We start from the raw sequence: 13123 nt of genomic DNA, 5'->3' as shown, positions 1-13123 counted from the left end.
TTGTTCTTTAAAGTAATTCAGCACTTGTTTAGATTTTAAAGATGAGAGCAACAATGAAAAATAAAACTGTCCCAACGTTATAAAATGAATAATTGTGTCTTGGAATTTTTCCTATGATAGCATCTTATCAGGATGTTAGGTGCTGTGTCTCGTACCATGTAAACAGAAGTAGAAATGATGGAACCTGGAATATTCTGTTAAATGACAGAAGAGAACAGTAACAATAAAGATGCTGACATCAATGGTGTACATAAAGGGTGTGAATAAATTAGTCTCAAAAATTTGAGGATGTAAAGATGCATTATTTATAAAATAGTAAATTATTGCCCCAAATGATTAAGGATGTAACTGAAATAAATTAAATATTGTAAGTAGGCATTTGACTGTACCAGTCATTCTCAACAGGGACTACTTTGCGCTCCAAAGACATTTGTCAATATCTGGACACACTTTCGGTTGTCACAACTGGCAGGGGAGGAGGGGCCAGGGTGTTGCTGGCATCCAGCAGGTAGAGGCCAGCAAGGCCGCGAATCAACCTACAACGCACAGAACAGTCCCTACAACAAAAATTTATTTGGTTCAACATGTTAATTACGCTGAGGTTGAGAAACTCTGGGTTAAATCACCTATAGTCCAAAGAGTTTATATATGCAAGTTGGCCTAAAAACATCTTTTGGGAATCTTATCAGGAAAATAGTGGATTGCTTATTTAAAGAGTAACATTATGTTTGGGCTTATAAGATATATACTTTTTAATTGAAGTATAATCAGTTATAATGTGTCAGTTTCTGGTATACAGCATAATGTCCCAGTCATATATATATGCATATATTCGTCTTCATAGTCTTTTTCATTAAAGGTTATTACAAGATATTGAATATAGTTCTCTGCACTATACAGAAGAAATTTGTTCTTTATCTATTTTTATACATAGTAGTTAATATTTGCAAATCTCGAACTCCCAAATTTATCCCCTCCCACACTCGCCCCCCCAGTAACCATAAGATTGTTTACTATGTCTGTGAGTCTGTTTCTGTTTTGTAGATGAGTTCACTAGTTCTTCTTTTTTATTTTTTTAGATTCCACGTATGAATGATATCATATGGTATTTTTCTTTGGGCTTATAAGATATCTTCATTTTTCCTTCATCAAATAAACTTATTTTAAATTTTAAATTAAATAAATAAATTTACTTCAAATTTTCAATGATGATAGATGATTGACAGATGGATCTATCCATCAATGGATCCAAAATCCGACCACTTTTCACCATTTCCACCTCCATGGCCCTGGTCCAACCACCATCTCTCATCTGGTGTGGCTCCCCCCACTGGTCTCCCGGCTTCCACCTTCATGCCCCTTTTAGTCTGTTCTCAACACAGCAGTGCCGTTGAGCCTATGAAACATCAGTCAGATCACATCATTCCTCTGCTCAACATTTGCCAGTGGCTTCCATCTCCCGTAGAGGAAAAGCCAAAGTCCTTTAAAATGCCCACAAGGCCCTTATAGAGACCTGACCTGACTTCTCCTACCTCTTGCCTTCCCCCTACCTCTAATTGCATTGGCCTTCCTCCTCTCCTATACTCCTACCTCAGGCTTTTCCACCTACTGTTCTCTCTGCCTGGAGCACTCTCCCCCAGACACCCAGAGTTCAGGTCATTACTCAAATGCCACTTTCCCAGTGGAGTCTTTCCTAATAACCCAAACAAACTGTAGCCATCCCCTGACATGCCCTGGCCCCTACCCTGCTTTATTTTTCTCCACAGCACTTATGACATTTAACATATCATATATTTTACTTATTTACCTTGCTATTATCTGTCTCTCCAGTGGAATTGTAAGTTCCTTGAGAGCAGGGATTTGTCTGTTTATCACCGTATCTCATTACCTGTAACACTGCCTGGCACATTGCAGGCACTCCTTGATAAAGTTTATTGAATGAATGAATGAGGTTAGAGCAAGGAAGTGACATAGCTGGTAGGTGGCAGAACTAGAATTAGAGTCCAGATATCCTAAACCCTATCTCAGTCCTGGACAGCTGTTATAAAGGCTTTATTAACTTCTTTCTGCCCTCTCGAGCTGTCCTTCACGTGGATTGACGTGGACACTTCACTTCTGTGAGCAGTCCTTTTCTCATCTGTAAATGGAGGGTAATGTGGGAGGAAGAATACCACAGAGAAAAGAGCAGGGGGTTTAGAATCAAAGAGACTTGAATTCAAATCCTGATTGCCACCAACTCTGTGTGAACTTGGAAAAGCCAATTTACCTCTTTGAGCCTCAGTTCCACAACCTGCAAATTGAGAATAATTGTAAGTACCTTATTCTGCTGTGAAGAATATGGGATTCCGCCCCCCCCCAAAAAAGTTACGAAGTTTGGAAAGTAAAAGCAAAACTGTGATTTTCACATGCAGTATGATTGTCCACACAGAAAATTAAAGCAATTCCATGGTCAAATGATTAGAATCAACAAAAGACTTCAGCAAGATTTCTGGATATAAAATCAACAATAAAAATTAATCATGTTCCTATAAAGAAGCAATAAACAGAAAATGTCATTTTTAAGACCCAATTTATAATACCAAGAAAACTACTTGGCAATTTTTTTTGCCAAAGATGTGTGAGGTCTTGATGGAGGATATTATAAAAATCATTGAAAAATAATTAAACAAGAACTAGATGGATAGATGTAACACATTCATGCATGGGACTGTCAATATCATAAAGATGTAAGTTCTCCTCAATTTAACCTATAAATTCAGTGCCAGTCTAATCAAAATCCCAATAGATGCTAATTAACCGGATAGTGGGAATCCTTTCACAATGTGTACATATATCGCCATGATGCACACTTTAAAGATCTTACAATTATATTTGCCAAATACATCTCAGTAAAGCTTGAGGGGAAATGGCATATGTAAAGCACTTTTTTAAAAAATCCTAATAGAGTTCTGCAAGGAACTTCACAAGCTGATCCTAAAATTCCAAATGGAAAAGCAAAGAGCAAAGCCTAGCCAAGAAATTTTTGAAGTACAACAAGAATTTATGAACAATAGGGACATAGGGATAGAGTTTTCCCTATCAAGTCTTATTATTAAGTTACAGTAGTAAGACAGGGTAGTACTAACAAAGGGACAGGCAAACAGACCAAAGGAACAGAACAGATGTTCTTGAAATAGAGATCACTGTGCTATACAACAGGACCTTGTTGTTTATCTATTTGTAATAGTTTATATGAAAAAAATATAAAAAGGAATATATATATATATATAAATGAATCACTATGCTGTACACCAGAAATTAACACAACATTGTAAATCAATTATACTTCAATTTAAAAAAACAAATAGAAATCATACATATGGAAATAATACATATGACAGAGTTACCATTACAGACCAGTAAAAGAGGAGTAGATATTGGTGCAAGATACATGGCTATCCATTAAGGGAAAAAAAATAATAAAATTAGATGCTTATCTTACATCACATCCAGAATTAAATTCCAACCTGCATAAAGGCCTAACTATGAAAAGCAAAATATAAAAAGTTTTGGAAGGAAATAGAGGACAATATCTTTATGATCTAAGGTCAGGGAAATTTTCTAAATTAAGACATAGAAATTACAAGTAACAAAGAAAATCTGGATAAATATGGCCATATAAAGTTTAAAACTGAGTACATCGAAAGATACTATAAAAATAGTAAAGAGAAAAGTCACAGACTGGGAAAAGATATTTGTAAAACATGTATCATGAAACTTTAGGCATAATGTAACCTGAATTCCTACAAATCAATAACAATAAGACAAGCCTAATAGAAAAATGGGTAGAGGAAGGAGTAGGCAATTTACAGAAGAAAAAGCCTGAAGGCTGAGAAACATAAATACATGGTCAACGTCTCAGAAAATCAGGAATTCAAATTAAAACAACCAACCACCAGACTGGAAAGAAATGAAAGCCTGCCAATTCCAAGTATTGCCGAGGATGTAGAACAATGGAAGCTCTTATGACACTGCTAAAACGAGGCTACAAATGGCGCCACCATTTTGGAAATTAATTTCATAAGAAAGTTGAAAATGTGCAACTTCTTCCTAGGTACACACTGGAAATATCAAAATTTGTATGTTTCTATCATGTAATCCTGTACAGATGTTAAAGCGAACAGAGCCACATGTAATAACATGGACAATAAACACAACGCTAAACTTAAAGAGCAAGTTGCAGAAGGATAAATATAGCATGATACTATTTCCTAAAACTTTAAAACATTATTATTACTGGTGGACACAATACATATGCATCAATATATAAAGACAAGTTCACATATAGTTACCCTCAGGGAGGGGGGGCAGGATTAGTGAGGATACACAGGAGGCTTCTATTATATCTGCAATAATCTATTTAATTCAGCAAGCAGTAGGTGCACAGGAATTTGTAACACGCATTTATATATATAAAACCTGGGCCTGAAATTAGCTAAGATAATTTGGAGAATGAGAAGTCAAATAAGTGTCACATAGTAGATCAAGATTTACTACAAAGTTTCAGTAATTAGGATAGGAGGTAGCTCAGTAGTAGAGCGCCTGCCTAGCATGCACAAGGTCTTGGGCTCAATCCCCAGTACCTCCATTAAAAAATAAAAATAAAAAATAAAAAGATAGGAGGGTATTTGCACTAAGCACAAGGGCAGACAAATGGTGCAAAGGAACAGAATAGAAAGAATCACAGGAGGGGGATTACTCCCAAACCAGAGACCTCAGAGCCCATAAGTCACTTGGGCAGCAGGTTCATTCTGAGAGCCTCTCCGGGATGGCTTGGCAGCACCGAAACCTCTCTTACTCCTCATAACCTCAGTTTCTCTCTCCGACTCTTTTTCTCTCTCTTTCTCATTTACTTAACCTTCTTCAAACTTTGGGAGTTTGAATGTCAATTCTATCACTTAACAGATGAGTGCCTGAGTCTCAAAGCCTACTTCTGTAAAGTGGGGATGACACCACAACCTCCCATGGAATTAGGTCTGTAAAGGACAGTGCCTGGCAGCTAGTCCTCCTTCTCCTCCCTCCTCTTCCTCTCCCTCATCCTCTCCCTCCTCTGGTCAGGGCTGAGTCCCACCTGCTCTCCCTGTCCAGCTGGGGCGCACCTTCGACAGCAGTGAGGACTGCTCCCCTCCCCCAGCTTCTAAGAGGGGGCCCCTCATTGTGGCTGGATCCTGTAAGGAAGCCTGAGGGGTGTGGTGAGCGTCCCCAGCAGTGAGATAAAGGTGAGAAGGTCCAGGCCTGGGGGACTCAAGGGCAGGGGTCTCCTGGAAGGTTTAGGGCAGGAGAGGACTTAGGACTTGGGCTGGATGGAGCCCTAGAGCTCCGGCCTTGCTCTTCATATGGGCACAGAGAGGCAACTGGCTGTGTGCCTGGGCATGCGGAGGGCATGGGAAGCCCCCGGAGTCTGGGCACTGTGCTTGGGACTCTCACTTCTAGAGTGCTCTGTGACAGTCAAAAGAGAGGTCTCCAAGGGATAACGCGGGTGTCTTCCAAGAGCGAAATTGGGTGCTTGGAGAACAAGGATAGGAGGGAGCCTTTGCACTGTGCGTTCTTTTGTATCTACTGAACTTTTAGCTTGCTCATTTGTTACCACTTTAAAAAATGAAAAAAGAAAGTAAGATATGGAAACAACCTAAATGTCCATCAACAGATGACTGGATAAAGAAGACATGATATATATAAATACACAATGGGTGATTAGTCAGCCATAAAAAAAGAATGAAATAATGCCATTTGCAGCAACATGAATGGACCTAGAGATGATCATATTGAGTGAAGTAAGTCAGACAAAGACAAATATATGATATCACTTATAAGTGGAATCTAAAAAAAAAAAGATACAAATTCTATTTACAAACAAAACCAGATTCACGGACATAGAAAACAAACTATGGTTACCAAAGGGAAAGGGTGGGGAGGGATAAATTAGGGGTTGGGGACTAACAGATACACACTACTCTATATAAAATAGGTAAACAACAAGGACCTACTTTATAGCACAGGGAACTACATTCAATATCTTGTAATAACATATAATGGAAAAGAGCCTAAAAAGAAAATGTATATATGCATGTGCATGTGTAACTGAATCACTTTGCTGTACACCTGAAACTAACATTGTAAATCAACTACACGTCAATAAAAATTTTTTAATAAAAATAAAATAAAATAAAAAGTTTTTAAGATAAATTAAAAGAAGAGGTGGAGACTGAGATCAGACTTACCTTTGTTTAAATCCCACTGTGGCCTCCTAGCTGTGGTATATTGGGCAAATTTCTTAGCCTCTCTGAGCCTACACCGAAACATAGTTGTAAAGTAAGGAGACTAGTATCCCTCTGCTTCAGAAGGGGATTGCATAATTAAATAAGATAATGCTAACAAGAGCAGGGAGCATGATGTCTGACCCACAGTAGGACGTGATAAGTGCTAGCTAGCTTTTTTATTATCAGCTTGTGCCGAGTCCCAGGGCCATTAGGAAGCAGCACTCAGACAGCTAGAAGAGGCGGCCCCTCTCATCACGCTCCATGATGTGGCCGGGACCTCTAGCTCTGCTCCTGGTTGCCGCTCCAGTGCACAAGCAGGGCCCAAGGGGAGAGGTGAAAAATGGGGATGGTGTTGCTGACTGGGCCTTGGCCCCTGACTCAGCTGAACAGTACCACCCAAGGATCTTGGAGGCCTATTTAAGTGTGTGAGGAGTTTCTATGATATGTATGTGCAGTTGCATTGATACGTGTGTGTGCATGTGGGGCAGGGGAGGTTTGTGTGCTTACATGAAATAAGTTTGTTTGCCGTGAGTGAGTGGAGGGTCTTTCATGTCTGGGCTTATTGCCTGCTGCAAGAGTTGTTCATGTGCTGTGTGCATCAGTGCTATTGTACGTGTTGTGTGTCTGTAAGGATGTGTGTTTCATTCTGTGAGTAGCAATATACATCACATGAGGGGGTATTGTGTCCATCGTGACGGTTTGTGCATTGTGCGTAGCGACGGGTCATGGGTTGGATCAGCGGATGTTGAGGGTCTGTCGTGTGATGTCTATCTGTGAAGAGCCATGAACTGTGTCTGTGGGTGATGAGGGTGCGTTTTGTATCAGGTGTGGGAAGGAATGCCACATCTGTTGGTGACTGTATATGTTCAATGTCTCTGAGGGGTAAAAGGATGTGTGCCGTGTCTGTGAGTGATGAAGGGGTTGGGCGTCCATGAAGGGTGCTGATGGGAGGGAGATCAGACCTAATCGAGCTCTGCGGACCCCTCCAGAGCCTAAGCAGCAGCCAGACAAAGCAGCCAAACCTGACCCTCTCACCCAGGCCACCAACCTCTTACCTGAGAAACTGCAGGGACAGTGGTCTAGGAGGTGACAGAGATTGCTGAGGGGAAGGTGGGGGCCGCCAAGAGCATGTTTCCTGGACGGCTTCTCAGGGAACTCAGGAAGTGGCACAGGGAGTGGAGAAGAGGCAGAAGGCACGCCCAGACGTAGCTGCGTGACTCACTTTACGCTCCAATACCTCCTGAGCAGATACAGGACTAGGGGAGTCCGCCTGCAGGCTCTGCTGGATGCTCAGGGTACAAGGCCAGGAAGGCAGCTACTTGGGCGGGGCAGGGGGTGGGAGGCAAACCTAAGGTCACCAGGAATACTCACATCCAGCCAGGGACTCTCTCTCTGTGCACATTAGCTCAGTCAGAAACACTGGGCTGGTCCTTCCCAGGAGGAAGGGCTGGGCCTGGGCTGACAGAGGGGAGGAACTGGGCCCCTTGTCTGAGGCGGAGTTGGGCCCTGACCTAGGGAAGTTCCCAGCCCCGTCCTCAGGAGCCTGAGCTTCAGTGGGAGGACTCCAGTGAGCCCCACACTGCTGGAAAAGACTCAAAGCTGTTTTCAGAAGAGACCCCTGTCTTGCGCACAGGAAGACCCAGTCCAGCAGATATGACATAGCCTGCCCACATGTGCCCCCAACCAAGGAGGACACAGCCTGCCTTCAGGGATGCCCAGTCTGTCAGGAAAGGGACTATTCTGCCTCCTGAAGCCACCCTCATGTGAGGGGAGATGCAGCCATCCCTGCCCTCCTGAGCCCCTAATCTGAGAGGTGCCTAGTCTGACCACAGCAAAGACCAGCGTTCTGCCAAAGCCTAGGACTCTGCCTGGAGCTCCAATGTTGCGTGTTCTGTGCTGAGAGTTACCACTTCCGTCTGCCTCCACCCTCTATCCCGCCTCCCCAAAATATCTGATTGGCCTTAGCAGGAAGCAGAGGGGTCAGGCCACAGAGAAAAGCAAACTGGGCCCCTGGCATAGGTGGACATTGTCAAATATCAACTCAGAATCCAGGAGACCAGGGTTTGACTGCCACCTCTGGTCTTCAGCTGGAGCTCCCTAGGCGCCTCTGAGCCTCAGTTTCCTGGGTCAGTAACAGCCACACAGACTCCCTGTGCTATGCCTGACGCCTGGCACTTAACAGGAACTCAGTAAATGAAAATCACTTTATTTACCCAAGTTCCTGCCTTGTGTCCCAGAATTGAGGGTCAAATCCTTTCTCCACAACAGACTCAGTTGATCTTATTAAAAATGAAGATTTAAAAAACAAAACAAAATAAAACAAAACAGGAAGACAGGAAACAGCTCAGTGGTAGAGTGCATGTTTAGCAGGCATGAGGTCCTGGGTTCAATCCCCAGTACCTCCACTAAAGAAAAAAAAAAAAACATGTTCTTTGTTCTCAGATTCTACTTTGAGAGATTCTGATGCATCAGTGCTAGTGTTGAGGCCAGAAAATGAATTTTTAACAAGCATCCAGGTTATTCCAAAGTAAGAGGCCCACATTCCAGAGCAGGCTTGGAGGGAGTCCAGAGGCCACCAGGACTGGGCAAGGAGAGTTTCATTACTTCTGGGCTCTTTCTAGCTCTGCTTACCTGCACTGAGTCACAGGTGAAGGGCGAGGATTTGGGCATCTCTATCAGAATCCCAGGCCTTCCTTTCCCCCTACCTCCTGGTGGACTGGCTCTCCCTGACTGAAGCCAGATGGGTTAACCCAAGAGCTGTTAAAGGTCTAACTGTCTGAGCACAGAGAGTTCCACACAGTATCAACCCAAAGAGGAACACACAAGGCACATAGTAATCAAACTGACAAAAATTAAGCATGAGGAGAAAACATGATAATCAGCAAGAGAAAAGCAACAAATAACATACAAGGGAACTTCCATTAGGTTATCAGCAGATTTTTCAGCAGAAACTCTACAGGCCAGAGAAGAGTGGCACGATATATTTAAAGTGATGAAAGGGAAAAATTCACAACCAAAAATACTCTATCCAGCAAGGCTGTCATTCAGATTTGATGGAGAAATCAAAAGCTTCACAGATGAACAAAAGCTAAAAGAATTTAGCACCACTAACCCATTTTTAAAACAAATGTTAAAGGAACTTCTCTAGTCATCAAACTATAAGAAAAGAGAACAAAAAGACGAAAAAGGAAAAAAAAGCCTACAAGAGATTGTTTTGGCAATTTGGGGTATTTTATGGTTCCATATAAATTTTGGAATTGTTCTAGTTCTGTGAAAAATGTCGTGGGTGTTTTGACAGGGGTTGCATTGGATCTGTGGGTTGCTTTGGGTTTACAGCCATTTGATCATGTTGATTCTTCCAATCCAAGAGTACAAAATATCTTCCCATTTCTTTGTATCATCTTCAATTTCCTTCATCAGTGTTTTACAGTTTTCAGAATATAGGTAACGTCCTTGGTTAAGTTTATTTCTAGGTATTTTGTTGTTTTTGGTGCAATGGAAATGTTTATGCCAGTTATAAAATTCTGGTTTTTGAAGTGCAAAAAAAAAAAAAGAAGGAAGAAAAAATTGAATGAAGGGCTGCAAAGAGCAAAATATCCTTCTTTTTATGGGTGAGTTGTATTCCACTATATATATGCAACATCTTCTCTAAACATTCATTTATTGATGTGCACTTGGGATGCTTCCATGTCTTGGCAATTGTAAATAGTGCTGCTGTTAATCATGTATGTATCTTTTTGAATTAACGTTTTTGTTTTTCTGGGGTATATGCCCAGGAGTGGAATTGCTGGGCCATATGGTGATTCTGTTTGGGGGTTTATGAGAAACTTCCATATTGTTTTCCATAGTAGTTGCACCAATTTACATTCCAACCAACAATGTACAAGGGTTCCCTTTTCTCCACATCCTTACCAACATGCGTTATTTGTGTTCTTTTTGATGATGGCCATTCTGACAGGTGTGGGATGGGGTCTCATTGTGATTTTGATTTGCATTTCCCTGATATTGGTGATGGTGAGCAGCTTTTCATGTTCCTGTTGGCCATCTGCATTTCCTCTTTTGGAAAAATGTCTGTTCAGTTCTTCTGCCCATATTTTAAGTGGAGTGTTTGTTTGTTTTCTTTTTAATTGAAATACAGTTGATTTAAAATATTGTATTAGTTTCTGGTATACAGCATGGATGGACTTGGAGGGCGTTATGCTAAGTGAAATAAGCCAGACAAAGACAAATACTGTAATGTATCACTTACATGAAAGGAATCTAGAAAAATATAATGAACTAGTGAATATAACAGAAAAGAAACAGACTCACAGATACAGAGAAGGAACTAGTGGTTACCAGTGGGGAGAGCGAGAGGTAAGGGGCAAGATGGAGGTGGAGGATTTAAAGGTACAAACTATCAGGTATAAAATAACCTGCAAGGATGTGCTGTACAACATGGGGAATACAGCCAATATTTTATAATAACTATAAATGGAGTATAACCTTTAAAAATTGTGAATCACTATATTGTATACCTGTAACATATAATATTGTACATCAACTGTACTTCAATTTTTAAAATATGATATTGTAAAATAAATATATAAAGTTAAAAAAAGAATTTTTTTAAAAGGAAAAATAAAGATCCAACTCTCTGTCTCCACTGTGAATCCTGAATCGAAATCTTCAGAGAGACCAGAGAATGTCTTTTTAACAAGTTTCCCAGGTGTCCTCTATCCTCTGCTCATCTACCCAATTCTTGGAGCAGGAACCACCCTGCCGGAAGAGGGGAGAGGGAGGAGTACCCACTCTTGCCCACGCTATGCCAGCCAGAGGTTTCCCTGATCTCTGTAACCCTCAGAGCAACAGATTTAAGAGATGAGGAAGCTGAGGCTCAGAGAAGTTTCAAGACTCCAGTCTGCCTGACGCCAAAGGCAGGCCTGTCGCCTCCATTGGCAAGGTTTGTTCTTTCTATGATAAACAGAATTTCACTTGATTTCTTGGAACAGGGACAGAGGAGGTATTTTCACCTTCATTGTACCAAAAAGGAGGAAGCTAAAACCCAGAGAGGCAAAATGACTCACCAGGATTACCCAGCTAGTGAGAGGCAGAGCAGGCACTCAGTAAGGTAACTCCGCACCCCTTCCAACCTCTCTCCCCATTACTCAGGGCCCAATGTCCCCACTATTCCCAAATCCAACCGTGAGAAGCACAGATGAACTCCAGCAAGGGGGCAGGTGAAGTAGATGTGCTGGGATGGAGGGGAGGGTTGAGGAGAGGGAGAAGGAAATGGAGAAAGGTGAATCCTGCTTCACTGAGGTTCCACCCCAGGGCAGGCCCAGACTCACCGGCAGCCGCCCGCCTTCACACACACTCCGACCTCCACTGGGGCCTGAGAGAGGGGCCAGCAGGTGGGGCCTGGCTGCAGTGGCCTCAGACAGCTGCTGAGAGGCCACAGCCACAGAAACCGGAGGTTGAAGGGGTGGGGAGGGGGGTGCGGGTGTCTGGACTGCCAAAGGTGATGACTGATGCTTTCGGTGGTTACATCTTGTTTTAAAGGTACAAGTCCCACTTTACCGGTGAGGAAGCTGGGGCTGAGTTAAAGTCTCTGGCCTAAATGCCAGATACCGAGCCCGACCTGTCCGGCTGGGCCCTCAGTAGCCCCACAGGCGGCAGTGAGCAGCATGGTGGGTGGTGCTGGGAACGCTTGGCTCCACTCCATCATTCCCAGTAAACTGCAGGAAGAGGAGTGAAGTAGCTCATCCAGGCTTTCATTTTCTCTGAGCTCTGGCGTCCCTCCAGCCAGCCTTTCCTGCCCAAGGAGCCCCTTGACCTATTCACCGATGAAGGGGCTGGACAGCCTGCCACAACCACAGCCCCGGCCTGGAAGCTTCTGAGTAACGTGGTCTCACTTCAATGCCCATCGCGTACCCCTCTCAGGGGCCTGCTGGAAAGATTGCTCTGGGCAGGGTTATGGGAGTGGGCTGGGACCACTGCTGACCTTCCAGGTGGGCCTGTGGCAAAAGAGTGCCAGTAAGGAAATGGGAAGGCATTAGTCCATCGATGTCGTGGCTGGAACCCAAATTCCTTGGTATGATTTCTGATCTTCCTGGTCTCACCTCCCCCCATTTCTCTGTTCCAGGCACGGTAAGTGATGTTCAATTCCATGAACAGGCTATGCTCTTATCTCTGGGTTTTTGCACCCACTGTTCCCTCTGAAACATCTTACCCTCAAGTCCTACCTCACCTATGCCAGACAATCTTCCTTTCCTCCTTCCTTGCCAACAAGTCTTTACTGGAAACAGTAGGTGCCTGGTCCCAAGGGGCAAGTCCTTTGTTTTCCCAAACTTACAATTAGAGGTGGCCATATCACGCATTTTGTGGTCAGTGATGCCCCTTAGGGAAAATTTTGCTTCCTGGATGACTTCTTTCTGCTTGGCAACTGGTATGAAGTGTGGTGCTACCACAACCTTCTCTGAGACTCTGCAGCTAAAAGATGACAAGCCCTCCTGAGAGGATGGAGAGGAAGCCGAGTTAGAGCCTGGGTCCATGGTGGTGCTGTTGAGGCCATGGACAATACCTGAAACTGCCTGCCACCAGACTCATGTGAGAAAGCAGTCCCTCACTTGTTTACTAGTTATTCCTTGCAGCTGAAGACACTCCTGACGTGTCAGCCCCTGGGTTCCAACTTTAAAAAGGTCACTTCATCCAGGAAACACTCCCTGGCTGCTGAGAACAGGATCAAGGGCCCCCTCCTTGGAGCAGTGGCTGAATTGTGCCTTTCCTGATCCTTGCAGTGGTTCACCCGCTCACGTGCCCCAGGAGGCTGTGAGGCAGGCAGC

At 43.1% G+C, this 13123-nt stretch overlaps 1 protein-coding gene across 4 annotated transcripts in view; it reads right to left on the bottom strand.

Annotated features, from left to right (window-relative positions):
- PTAFR (platelet activating factor receptor) overlaps positions 1–11757 on the bottom strand; it is a 37486-nt gene extending 25729 nt beyond the window's left edge. The window contains exons 1-2 of one of the 4 annotated variants that reach the window (XR_012511376.1): positions 7355–7575; positions 6259–6328 (exon numbers count right to left, since the gene is read on the bottom strand). The gene's annotated coding sequence lies outside the window, so the exon portion shown is untranslated. Of the gene's footprint in view, positions 1–6258; positions 6329–7354; positions 7576–11629 lie in introns of those variants that run through there. The other 3 variants (XM_045511384.2, XM_045511383.2, XM_045511381.2) reach the window with 3 other exon arrangements.
- Between the last annotated feature and the right edge of the window lie 1366 nt (positions 11758–13123).

Source organism: Camelus bactrianus, chromosome 13 (assembly GCF_048773025.1).
Source record: "Camelus bactrianus isolate YW-2024 breed Bactrian camel chromosome 13, ASM4877302v1, whole genome shotgun sequence".
In the NCBI taxonomy this organism is placed as follows: Eukaryota; Metazoa; Chordata; class Mammalia; order Artiodactyla; family Camelidae; genus Camelus; species Camelus bactrianus.
This window is presented reverse-complemented; position numbering and strand designations above follow the sequence as displayed.